Here is a 13,863-nt window from a genome sequence, read left to right on the forward strand (position 1 = left end):
TAAATTTTTGTACTTACTTTGCACAGTGTTGGTTGTTGAGTTGTTTGTGCAGACTCCTTTCTTAGTAAGGATAATGGCTAGCCGCCGGATTACTGCTCAGCAAGTTGTTGGAATGCTTTTTGATTCTTCCTCTGACCATGGTCCAGAGACTGACTCTGATTCTGAGGCAGAGGTGGGAGGTTAAGATCCAGGTAGTGAGTTTTCACTACACATGGCTTCATCTGATGATGAAGATACTCTGAGTGCTGATGAAGCTACTTTTGGTGTGGATAAAGTACCTGTGGTTGCGGAGGACATCGCTGTGCCGATAGTGCAGCAAGAGGCATCTGGGCTGCAGCCTGGGGCTGCTAGACTTCCAGTTGGTGTAGTGAGACAAGAGGCAGCTGGGCGGCAGCCTAGGGCTGCAAGACTTGTCGTTGAAAGTCCTGACCTCTGGGTTGCCCCAGGCATGGTGCAGCCGGCATTGCCTGAATTTACTGGTGTTCCAGATTGTAGGGTGAACACTAAAAACTTTTTGCCAATTGATTTTTTCAAGTTGTTTATGGATGATGTGTTTTTGGCAGAGATTGTAGAGCAGACTAATTTGTATGGGGAACAGTTTTTGAGGGAGAACAGTGCCAGCCTTAAGCTCTACGCTAGAGCTACCCGGTGGACTCCCACAAATTTGGAGGAGATGAAAATGTTTTTGGGTTTAACTTTTTTGATGGGCTTGCTTAGGAAATCATCAATGGCTTCATATTGGTCTACTAGTCCCTTGATGGTGACAGCTATATTTGCGGCAGTCATGAGTCATGATAGGTATTTGCTTCTGCTTCGGATGATGCATTTTGTTGGTAATGGTTTAGCTTTGCCAAGAGATCACCCTGATTGTGAACGTCTTTCCAAGATTCGGCCTGTCATTTATCATTTTGTTGATCGATTTCCAGAGATCTTTGCTCCTGGGAAAGACATTTCAGTGGATGAGTCTTTGGTGTTGTTCAAGGGCCGCTTGGTATTTAGGCAATACATTCCTAGTAAGAGGGCACGCTATGGAATTAAGCTTTATATGCTGTGTGACAGTCGGACTGGATATGTCTCTAATTTCAGGGTGTACACCGGTAAGGAATCCAGGAATAACCCCCCTGGTTGTCCGTCCACTTTTGGAGTGACTGAGAAAATTGTGTGGGAACTTGGTAGAGGATTTTTTAACAAAGGCCATCATTTATATGTAGATAACTTCTACACTGGTGTGCGGTTGTTCAGGGAATTGGGCAAAGTGGACACTGTTGCTTGTGGCACAATCTGCTCTAACCGTAAAGGTTTCCCAAAAGAACTTGTTTGTCAAAAGCTTGCTCGGGGACAGTGCAGTGCATTGCGTTGTGAGGAGCTTCTAGCTGTGAAGTTTTCAGACAGGAGAGATGTCTACATGTGGACTTCCATACATGATGAAAGCACTGAACCGGTGACTGTTTGGGGTCAGGTTGCAGAAGCGAGCAAACCTGTGTGCATTTTAGACTATAATAGGCACATGGATGGTGTTGACAGAGTAGATCAGAGGTTGGAACCATATGCTGCTCTTCGTAAGGCTTACATTTGGTACAAGAAGTTGGCTATCCATCTTTTCCACTTGGCAACCTTTAATGCTTTTGTTGTGTTCCAGCAATCTTGTCCGCAGTCAAAGATGACTTTTGTAAAGTTTCAGTAGTCTGTAATAGGCAGCCTTGTTTTAGTAGAACAGGCAAGTGTTCCTAGAGTTGGAGTGGTGGAGGATGTTGCCTGATTGAAAGATCGCCACTTTCCTGATCAAATTCTTCCTACAACCTAAAAAGACTTTCCCAGTCGGAGATGTAGAGTCTGTTGGCGAAGAGGTTTGCGGAAGGAAGTTCGTATGTACTGCCCCGACTGTCCCTCTAACCCTGTGCTGTGTGTACCTGCTTGTTTTAGAATGTACCACACGCAAAATAATTTTTGGGAGCATCCATGAGTGGTAACGTGAACTGGATGGTCTCTATTCTTTAAAACTTATTGTTCAGTTTCAAAGTTAGCATTTGTGTAGTGTATTTAGTTTTAGTTGTTGTGTTAGTAGATTTGTATCAATTTGCAATTTGTTTTTGTTTTTTATTTATATTGGAAAAAAACTAAAGTATGATGTTGGTTTGCATGTAGTGTCGATTGTCTGACGGTGTGCATGGTTTGGCGCTTGGCTGGTGGTGTATGTGGACTGGTGCTTGGCTGGCTGTGTGTGTGGAATGGTGCTAGGCTGGCTGTGTGTTTGGACTGGTGCTTGGCTGGCGGTGTGCGTGGTCTGGTGTTTGGTTGGCGGTGTGCGTGGTCTTGCGCTTGCCTGGTGGTGTGTTTGGATTGCTGCTTGGCTGGTGGTGTGCCTGGACTGGTGCTTGGCTGGCGGTGTCTGTGGACTGGTGCTTTGCTGGCGGTGTGCCTGGACTGGTGCTTGGCTGGCTGTGTGTGTAGACTGGTGCTTTGCTGGCGGTGTGCGTGGTCTGGTGTTTGGTTGGCAGTGTGCGTGGTCTTGTGCTTGCCTGGTGGGGTGTTTGGATTGGTGCTTGGCTGGTGGTGTGCCTGGACTTGTGCTTGGCTGGCGGTGTGTGTGGAGTGCTGCTTTCCTGGCGGTGTGTGTGGAATGGTGCTTGGCTGGCGGTGTGCGTGGTCTGGTGCTTGACTGGCGGTATGTGTGGTCTGGTGCTTGGCTGGGGTTGTGCGTGGATTGGTGCTCGGCTGGCGGTGTGTGGGAAGTGACTTAATGCTGGTTACTACACACAGTGCTAGCTGAGCGCCACTCCATGCAATCCATTAGTTTGTGTAGTTGCTGTGTCAGGAATGTGGACGTGTGAAAGTGATGGACCCTTGATTGGCGTTGTCTGCTGATGGAAGTGTAGTTATGTAATGGGTCCGCGGCTGGCGGTGTGAATGTTTTGTATGTGTCACATGTATGAAAGGTGTATGAATGGCCTGTAAAGAGGTTGGTGCCTTGTCGTGGCTTTACAGCTAACGAGCTGTGAGTCAATGGTTCAGTTTCTCGTCCTTTCCATTATTAACAGTGTATTTCATTTTTTGTGAAATCACTCGCTAATACAATGGTATATACTGAACCATCACTCACCCTCGTGCCAAATCCAACCAGTATGTGTGTGTGTGTGAGGACTTGATGTCTGTGTAGTTATTTTTTTTATTTTATTTTTTTGAAGCAGGACGGACCTTGTCACTTTTTTGTAAATGTTGTGATGTGTTGCTTCTGTGCCTGGTGGTGGTGGTCTTCTGTGTGTCAGGTATGAAAGGTGTGTGAATGGCCTGTAAAGCGGTTGGTGCCTTGAAGTGGCTTTACAGCTCACGAGCTGCGAGTCATTGGTTCAGTTGTTTTGTCCATGTAATTGACAGTGCATTTCATTTTTGTGAAATCTCTTGTTAATAAAATTATATATACTGAACCATCACTCGCCCTCGTGCCAAATCCAACCAGTATGTGTGTGTGTTTGAGGAATAGATGGCTGTGCAGGGATCTTGTTTTTTTTAGTCTCTCTGCCAAGGTGTGCATTCCACCTACGAATAACCTACCAATTGTAGATATTGTTGAAAACCCATGGGACTACATGGTGATGTCTCTCTGGTGAAATCAAATAATTATTTTTATCCACAATAGCCTGCAAAACTCACAATGTTCGTCATATTTTCTTGCAATATTGCAACTTTAACGCTGCACAAGTAAACAACTAATTTTTTCAGAATTAATTGGTTTAGCTAAGGAGGTCACATGGGTTTTTCACTCCTTCCTCGGTTGCCATCTAGGGAAACCTACCAAACCCACACATTTCTGGAAAGTAGACACCCGGGGGCTTTCAAGGGGGTATGGCTTGCATGGATCCTCCAACGTTCCTTTTCCCAGAATCCCTAGCAAACTTTAAATGTAGCTGAAAAAATTTGTTTTTTCAAACATTTTTGTGTGTAAAAGTATGGCATCCTTTTCCTACCCAGAATTCCCTGCAAACCTTAGAATTTGGTTAAAAAAAACCTTTTCCATACATTTTTGCGTGGGTTCTCTGTGCCGGCACAACTTTCCTACCATCCAGCGTTCCCCTTGTTCTCCCGAGTAAAATGATATGTCATTTGTGTGGGTGGGCCAAAGCACTGGGGTGGCAGAGTGGGCCAAAGAACGGTGATGGATTAAACCCAGATCTGTTGACTGGGTGTGAGTCAACAGATCTGGGTTCCATCACCACCCCCTTTTGTACCACTATGTCCAACAGGAGGGCAGCACACACAAGCCCTTGGAGAGTCTTTCACAAGCAGGATACCACAGCAGGGCCAAAGGAGTCAGTCCTTTTCCTCAATCATAGACAGAAGCAGCAACTTCAGGCCAACCCACCCCTCACACATGAATGCCAGCGATCCTCACACAGTCCTACTGTTCTTCTTCTAGGCAGGGTCCACTTGTTCCTTGCAGTAATTACTTGTCTACAGCTCCTGTCATTCAAAGATCGGACACTGAACACACAAACACCCAGATTGACAGAGGATGCTAAAGTAAGAAATTGCCCACTTTCTAAAAGGGGCATTTTCAAACACAGAATTTAACAACTTAACCAAAAAGTGTGTTAATAATTTCTGAGTTCAGAGAGTTGAATTAGGGCACATTTTTATTTTTAAATCAGCCTGCAAGGCCGGATTGGCTTTAAAATGCACCAGAGACCATAGCAGTTTTGAGGTCTCTAAAACCTTCATGCCATACCATATACTAGGGACTTACTGGTAGCTTGTCCTAGCCACTCAGAAAGTTGTTGGATTTATTGTAGCTACTATATGTGTTGAATTATGTAAATAGCTAACTCCTGTCAAAAGTCAGACTTTATTATAGTTTAATACAACCTTCTCATGTTAGCCTACGGAGCTAGCAGCACTATGATGGGAAAAAAATAACTTTGGATGTTTTCCACTCACAAGGACATATGATACATATTTTGTAAGGCCCCTGCTTTTGATAATGAGGTGCCCTACCCTAGGGGCAGCTAGGGCAGATCTTAGGGTGACATATGTAAGAAAAACATAGTTTTGGAATTTGGATTATTATTTTAATTCCAAAGTTAAATTTGGACAGCAAGGCTGGCTTTAAACACCAGACACCAATGCAGTGCACACCTAGTGCATTAAGCCCACTAGGGTCTCTAAAACTACATGCCATATCTTATATTAGGGAGTTACTGGTTAGTTGTCCTAGCCAATTGCAATTAAACCAATTGCTATATACGTTTTAAGGTCAGAGCACTGGCCCTGGTTAGCTGAGCCCAGGGCACCTTCAAAGTCAGTAACCAGCAATATCGGTCAGAAAATGAGGATATGTATGTCTATATATCTGTCAATCATTAGCTCTTATTGGAGTGTGTTGTAGTACCAGTTGATGTCCAGGTGTGGTGATATACTTACTCCAATACTTGGCTGAAGTACATTTGCACCTGTTTTCACACTTCCATAGCTGTATTACATTTAGAAGTGCAGCTAGAAAAAAGCTATGGTTTCACCCTTTTGTCAATGTGTGTTTTTATTACCATGTCTATCTCTTCTGTTTCTTCAACTTCGCTAAACCCCACCTATTTAGGAGTAGATATTCTCCATGTTCTAATCACTTTTACTTGTCCCTCCCACATTTAAGAGTAAATCGTACACCAATATGTGTGGGGATGTCCTCCACTAGGCAGAAGATTTCCATACAAAAAGAAATAGAAGAGACAAAGGTGTCCTGCCTCAACTGTGCCACTGCATTTTGTAATACTGTATGTACTACAGAATATAGTTTCTAAATAGGATCTAAAGTTTGTAAGTTTTCTGTGTTTTCCTTAAACAGGGGTACTAGTTTCATGGACATATTTTCTGATATGCCATGTCTGTACTCTCCCAATGTTTAGACCAGTGTTTGGGGTCATAGGTGGCTGCAAATATTCGAAGCAATAAATAAGGATGCCTTCAAATTCTGTATTTAGTGTCTCACATTTGCTGGGCTTCAAAGGCAGAGGTCAAAGGTCAGGATGTAATGTGATTTAATGTAATGTAAAGTAGATTTCTATAGCGCACTATCACCTTACAGGTATCTTGGCGCTGAGAGAATACCTTGTTGTTATAAGCTTGCTTAATCAGTCACCCTAAAAAAGAATACACAAACTTGTTTAAGGAGAGAGTAACAAACCCCAAAAAAACAAAAGAAATCAGAGGATGGATCAGAGGATGGATCAGTAACATTGCGTCTGGGTATTATTTCTCCCTCAGGAATAACCATGTCTTCAGTTTCTTCCTAAATTGCATTACATTCTCACTCTGCCTGAAGTTGGATGGGAGCTCATTTCATAGTTGTGAGGCCACTGAACTAAAAGCTCTCCCTCCTGAATTTTGGGATGTTGGCAAGGTTTGCTGTTGACGAGCAGAGGTTTCTTGTAGGAGTATAGGAGATACATTTTCTCTGCAGTGGTCTAGGGCCCAGACCACAGGCTGCCTTAAAGACAATACAGAGAGATTTAAAGTATAGCCTCTGCTGAATCAGCAGCCAATGAAGATATCTTAGAGCTAGGGATGCAGAAGATCTGCACAGTTGATTTAAGGCCAGCTTTGCTGCTATTATTTGGATTCTTTGCAACTTCAGTATCATGGGGTTCGGGGCTTCAAGACACAAGTAGTTGCAATAGTCCAGCCTGCTCAGAATAACACTCCTCACCACTTGAATTCTGGCAGAGACTGGTAATAGCAGGAGGATCTTTCGTAGCGCTCTAATCAAGGAAAAACAAGTGCCGACTGTTTTGTTTACTTGTGAGTCCAATTGGAGATTGTTATGCCTCAGCACCCCAGGTTGCTTTCTGTTTTAGTTGGGGTTAATACGCTATCCGTAGGGGTTAGCCGGAAATCAGCAGGAAGGGGACGGGCTATTTTTCACGTAGTGCAAAAAACAACATCTGTTTTGTCTCCGTTAAATTGGTGAAAGTTGTTTCTAAGCCAGTTTGTAGTGCTTTCCATGCACTGGTGAAATTTATCCATGGAAATTGTTTTATCACATTCCAGCGAGAACATAAGCTGTATATGATCAGCATAGTTGGCCAATTCCACTCCAAAGGATTTAATGATGGGGATAAGTGGGCGCTGGTAGATGTTGATTATGATCAGACTAATAGTGGAGCCCTGCGGGACCCCATGAAGGACAGCTGTCTTTGATGATGTAAAAGGTTGAATGCTCACTGCCTTAGTCCTGTCCAATAGATAAGACTGAAGCCATTTTAATGCTTGGCCTTTTAGCTCCAATACTTCTGAGTCTTTCTAGCAAGATGCTATGGTTCACCATATCAAATGCTGCTGACATGTCTAGCAGCAGCAATACAACCGATTGTCCATTGTCAGCTCGCATTCTCATGTCATTGAACATAGTCACTAGGGCTGTTTCTGTTCGGCGCTCAGGACGGAATCCAAATTGCAGTTCATCCAGTAAATGATTGGCTTCTAGGTAGTGGGACAAAGACTTATGGGCACATGAGGAAGAGGTGTGGCGCCGCGGCCAGGGCGACTGACGCTAGTATCTGGGGATCAGGGTTCGATCCCCGGCTCCGGCGGCGGTTAGCCCAGCACCATGTGCCCTTGGGGCATGTGTGTGTGAAAAATGTACTTAAAGATACATTTCAGGAGTGCAGGGGGGGTCCTTTGGACCCCCCCCTGCACCCTTGAAATTGCATTCTCATTTTGCGATTCCTTAATTGCGAATTGCAAAATGAGAATGCCTTCACATTCATTCCTATGGGCCTAGATGCCCATAGGAATCATTGGAAAGGGATTCTTTAATTGCGATTCGCAAATTGTGAATCGCAATTAAGGAAAATTAAGAAATGGCGATTTCTTAATGCATAGCCGTTTGCGAATTCTTAATTGGGATTCCTTAATTTTCACAATTAAGAATTTGCAAAATGGGGGGAGGAGCCTAGCCAGCAACCGTGATGGCCGCCTGAGCCCTCGGCTCCGCCGACCCTTCCGCTTCCCTCCCGTACCGCTTCTTCTCCTGCTTGCTAATCTGTAACCATGCTGCGGTTTCGAGTCCGGGAAGCGACGCTGTTTCCAGCGATGTGCTCCCCGTCGGTTTTCCTGCGATGGAAGTGACAGGATGCCCTGCTATCCTGTTGGAGTTCGAGGAAGGGGACCGGTCCTTTGTTCTCGGCTGCGCCCGGCCGGACGACAACGACATCGGCCATTGACGGCAGGGCGGCATCGGCTGGCGAGACGCGGCGGCGGTTCTGGGTCTTCTGCTGCGGCGCTACAATATCCCCTTTAATCTCCACGCTTTCAAGGTTCCATCGCTGGCGCTGCAACACTTGTATCCCTCTCCCCTGATGATTCCATGAGTCTTCTTGTTGTCGACGGAGTGGTGGGGGCCATTTTGGGCGAAGTGATTCGCGCCTGCATTGGGGAGCTTCTCTTTGCCGTGGGCACCTGTTCTGACTAACATTGTGTTGCCATCACACGCGGCGCTGAAGTGGAGGGTGCTGCCATGGTCCCCACGCCCTGGCTGTGCTTGTCGGGGAGCCGAATTGACGACCGACTGCCTGGAAGTGACTCCGGCGATCGGGGCCGGGGGTCGCCACACGTCTGCGAGCCCCATGTGCAGGGGACTGCAGTATCATCCTTTTACAAGGCGCCCTTGAATATCGGCGACGTTTTGTGTGCTCTGGCCGACTTGCGCGATGCCCTGTGTTACAACGCCCGTGATCTGGAGGGCCGATTGGATGTCATTTTGCCCCCACTCTCCTCGCCTTGCCGAGCTAGCGCTCGCGTGCGGAGCGTTTTGCCACACCCTGGGCTCGACTGCTACAAGCCGCCGCTTCAGAGATGCGAGGAGGTGCTGAGGGTGAGGGAACCATACAACATCGCAACTCTGCCGGTCGCGGCAATGGTGGTTGATATGCGCCCTGCGCTTGTACAGATGCTGGGAGATCGCCTTTGGAAGCCATCTTTGATACCTCTGTTGGGGTCTATTTGCGAGACTGACACTCTTATCCTGGGTATGTTGCCTGCGCTTGGATTGACTCACTTTGGTGGACTGCTGCTGTGGACTTGCCTGTGCTGTGCTTTTCTGGATCACATTGCCCTGAATCGGATGGCCGTAGGTGGATGGTGCTGTGTCTTGCTGTGGTCATTCTGGCTGCCTCCACTGTTCCGTGGGGCTACTTCGCTACAGTACTTCATTGGCACACTGGATCGCAAGGGACAAGGTTGACTCTGTTTTTCCCCTTCTTACTTACCGATGATGGATGGACAGGGGAGCTGGACGTTGGTTATGTTTCGTTAGGGGTCGGGGGTGGGGTGGCCGATACTATTCTTGCTGGCTGTTTTGGGTACTTATGGATGGCCCTCCTCCGGTAATATATGCCTCCTTTTTCTTTCTGTTCTTTTCTTTCTTCTTCATTTCGGGTACTCTTTTTGGGGCGACAGACACACTGCAAGGGGGGGGGGGGGGGTAGGCCGTAGCCTTTGCATGCATGTAGGGTGGGGGGATCTTACTTTGTTCTTTTTGGTTTCTATGGGCCTTTATTTCCTTTTTATTTTGTAAGCCTTGTTCTTTCCCCTTTTTCTTTGGGTCACTGGTGTTAGTTGTAAGGGGGTGGGTAGCAACTGGCGCACGACGCGTTCTGCGATTGTCAATCCTTATGTACTGTTTTGGTGCTGCCATTTTGACGATGTCTTTATGCTCGCTGGATTCTTTGCTGTCGTTGCCCACTTCAATTTTGCTGATATGTTTGGTCCTTGATCCTTTCTAGTCTTTCCAGCTTACTATTCTTTATTTACAAGCAAAAAAAGGAAAACCTTTAACAATGAACCTTCCCCTTCTCCTGCTTCCCAGTAGTACATGTCTACCGGTGTGATTCGAATCGACTGTAATTTGTTTGAAATACTGCTGCGATTCCGTATTGTGTGCTGATGTGCTCCAAAACGTTGTTGAGGCCGGCCGGATGGTTGTAGGCCCGTATTTGTGTCTTGACATTGTGCAATAAAGGTTTAAAAAAAAAAAAAAAAAAGAATTCGCAAAATGGAACTTTGATGCATATGGCCGTTACTCACTACTCGCTCTAGAATTTTTCCTGGGTAGGGTAGTAAGGAGATAGGTCTTCCGACAAATTGCAGCTTATTTTCCTTAAAATGGAGATTGATGCTAACAAATTCCTCTTACTTTTCAGTCAGGGAAAGAAAAGTAAAGTGAACTATGTGACAATCTTGCTGGGGTACAGGGAGAGTGAAAGGAATGGCTATAGGATGTATTTCTTACTAACAAACATCAAAATGAAAGTACCTGTCTATGAACTGTACACATTCACCAATTAGGAAAGTAAAAATAAAGCACATTTTTTGAAATTCTTATGTGTGTTGGAAAGAAAGATTTTAATAGGATCAAATCAAGACATTGTACTTAATGATGCACAAATGATAAATATTCACAGAAACCCGATTTCCACACCTTATCATTTGGGTGCAGTATAGTTCTGTCAGTAAATCTGTATTTCACCTCATTTTTATTGGCCATTTCAATTGAAAATGTGCTGGCAGTAAATGAGTGTGCTACCCCCTGATGCTTTAGTTACCATTAAAAGAAAATCGCCTGCCTCATGTCTCTTAAAACCAGGTGGGTCACGAACTTTTGTCGTTCTAATAACTGGGTCGTGGTTCTAAAAATGTAGGCCACGGTGGTTTAGACTATTCATATTCCAGCTTGCTCTGTCAAGCACCCCCCTCTCTAGTCCTCTCTTTTTAAAATGTCTACCTTGTGTGCTATAAACATTACAATTTGTATCTGAATGTGTTTATTCTCCGTGTAAGGTCCTTATAATGCAGGTTTAGCTGTCTGCCAAAGCTCATATCAACTGCACAACACAATGGTTTAAATATATTGGCTTTGGATCGGCCCCTTCAGTAATTGGTAGCTTTGGGTCAATCCCTGTCAATCATTTCTTGTTTGAGGTGTCTTTCACATTTTGGATTAGCCCAGTGCATTGTGCAGGTGTACGTTTTGAACCAGCCATTGGCAAATAAATCCATCTTTGATTGCACAGCTAATGAGGCACTGATCGTACAGTGCTGGGGAGTCGGCTGTGGACTCAGTACTCCAGCTTTGCCCCACACTCTGTCACTGGAGCTCTACAGTGGAGAGGGCACCCAGTGGTAGGAGTAAATCACCGCAGAAAGACACAGAAAGAAAAGCAATAACTCTGATCTTTAGGCAGGGAGTCTCTTCATGTAAGATGGCTGCCACTTCATTGCACTGACTCAGCAGTGGATTTAGTTGCAACCATGTTGCATGCCATGCAATCACTGGAACCCCACTCTGCTGCACAGCTCTTCTGATGGAATAGGGAGTCAAGCACGCCAGTCCTATACGAGATGTTGAGGAGCTCACTAGTGAGTAGTAGCACTTCTAAAGGCATTTTTGTGACAGTGTATCTGTCTATTTGTTTTTGCTCTGCTCGAACACAGATTTATATGGTTGTGACATGCAAGCTCAGCCAGTGTTGCATGCTCTATCCCAGCACATATTCCCCAAATTTTACGCCAGTACAAAGACTTAGGGGCAGATTTACAAGCCCCTTGCGCCACATTTGCGTCATTTTTAACATGGGGAAAATGACGCAAAAGTGGTGCAAGTGGCTTGTAAATCTGCCCCTTTAGGTTTATGCAAAAAATCAAACCTCTCTTTCTGTGGAAAAGCTGGTAACACTGGTCTCTAAGATAGGGGCCTCGAGCAGGCACCATCTCAAACTGTTTTCTCTACACTCAGGGGGCCTCATTTAAGAGCCCCTGCGTCACTTTTACGCCGCTGGTGCGTCACTTTAAGTGACGCACCAGTGGAGTAAAAAATGTGCCTTGTTGCACCACATTTACAAAGTGACGCATCTAAGCAGATGTGTCACTTTGTAAACCCCTGCGCTACATTATACCTGCGTCAGGTATAATGTATGCAGAGGGGGTGTTTCCCCGCAAAATGCCTCGTAATAGTGACGCAGTGAAATCTATGAGATTTCACTGCGTCACTTTTAGGACGCTGTTGCGTCAAAATCTTGCGCCTGCCTCACAGCAGGCGTAAGACTGACGCAAGCCCTTTCACATGGGGCTTTCCCCATGTGAAAGGACACATTGTTGGAGTTGCGTCACTTTTGTGACACACTCCAGCAATGCGTCACTTTTGCGCTTACAGATACGTCAGAAATACTGACGTATCTGTAACTCCTTGCGACATGATGCGTCATACTGTAAATATGACGCATCATTGGTGTCGCAAGGAGGGCGCAATGAAAAGTGACGCATCACTGTTTTCACGCAGCGATGCGTCACTTTTCATAAATGAGGCCCAGGGTTTCTTGTTCTCAGGTCTGTTGCAACTATCTGTCACACTTGTTGGTCCGTGCCTTGGGCTTGCATTTGCCTCCATTGCTTCTTGGTAACGGTTTGCAGTGATTGTATCAATAATTGACAGCTCAACATCTGTACCAATAGTTTGAGAATCAAAATGAAAGCATAGTGCAAAATTATTAACTATAAGAAAGCATGCTATCATCATTATAACATGAAAACTCCTTAAGTGTTAATGCACGTTTTATTTATCTGCTCCTCTACATTACATTATGAGTTCTAAATCTGCACAGCAACAGTATATAATAATGCATAACTGTAAAACACAAGTTAATGTATTAAGAGACACATTGAATATATGTATTAGGTATCATAACATAACGTGCTTAGACCATGGAGTCTAAATTACGGTGGGTCGCCACCTAGCCACAGAAAGACTAATCTGTCTACCAATATGGCTCTGCAAATACGATGGGCCATGTTTACCACCAATGTCATTCAAACACAGGCTGCTGTTCACATTTTCTAGAGATTTTTAAGTTTAATTGTTATAGTACCATCAACAGCATTTCATAAAATCAGCGGTGGCCGGTGCAGGTGAGAAGGGTGGGGCAGTGGAACGGGGCGAGGTGGGAAGGAAGGGGGAAAGTCGAGAGACAACGTAATAGGGAACATTATATAAATAAATAAATCCTACTCCGTCGGTCCACTTTCCCCCACCCCGCAACACCGCGCTCACCTGCACCACCGTGACTGTATAACATTCTGTAAGCAAATGTAGTTTTAGTGACATAAAGGTTATCTGTAAAATTCACTAAACTTACTTGTTAGTGTACCAGATCTCCCTGACCATTTCACAGTCTGCACGTTATATTTTAACACTTCTAGGGGCAGATTTACAAAAAAGGCTGCGCTGTGTTGCACAACAGGGAGGGAGCAGGGGAGCGCCATATCTTTAAAGACATGGGGCCTTATTTATGAAGGCCTTGCGCCGCCGGTGCGTCACTTTTAAAATGGGAAAAAGTGACGCATCGGTAGCGCAAGTCCTTCATAAATAAGGCCCATGGCTCTCTCCTCCCCTTTCCCTTGCGCCGGTGCATATTACAGCTGCTGTGCGCCATGCACACCCCTTAGTGCTGCAGCGCTAGGGAGTGGCATGAGTCCAGCATAGGTTTTGTACAGGAAGAGTGCCCTTCCTGTACAAAATACTATGCTCGACACAAGGGAAAGCTTTTCCCACTTTGTATGCCTGTGCAGCACGCATATAAGATAGGAAAAGGAAGGAGAAATGAAAGCATTTCTCCGTCCCTGTGCCTAGTTGAAAAGGGCGCAGTTTTCTCACGCTAAACACAATCTACTGTTTTGAGTAAATTGGGTTGAGCGTGAGAAACCTTGGGTGGTTGCATGGAAACCCCCAGGCACGACCCTTGGTACGCCCCCATGGTGCAAAGTAACGCGAAGTAGTGCAATGCGTTGCTTCGCATTACTTTTACGTTATTTCCAGCGCTAAAC

This window comes from Lissotriton helveticus, chromosome 2_1 (assembly GCF_964261635.1).
Source record: "Lissotriton helveticus chromosome 2_1, aLisHel1.1, whole genome shotgun sequence".
NCBI lineage: Eukaryota > Metazoa > Chordata > Amphibia > Caudata > Salamandridae > Lissotriton > Lissotriton helveticus.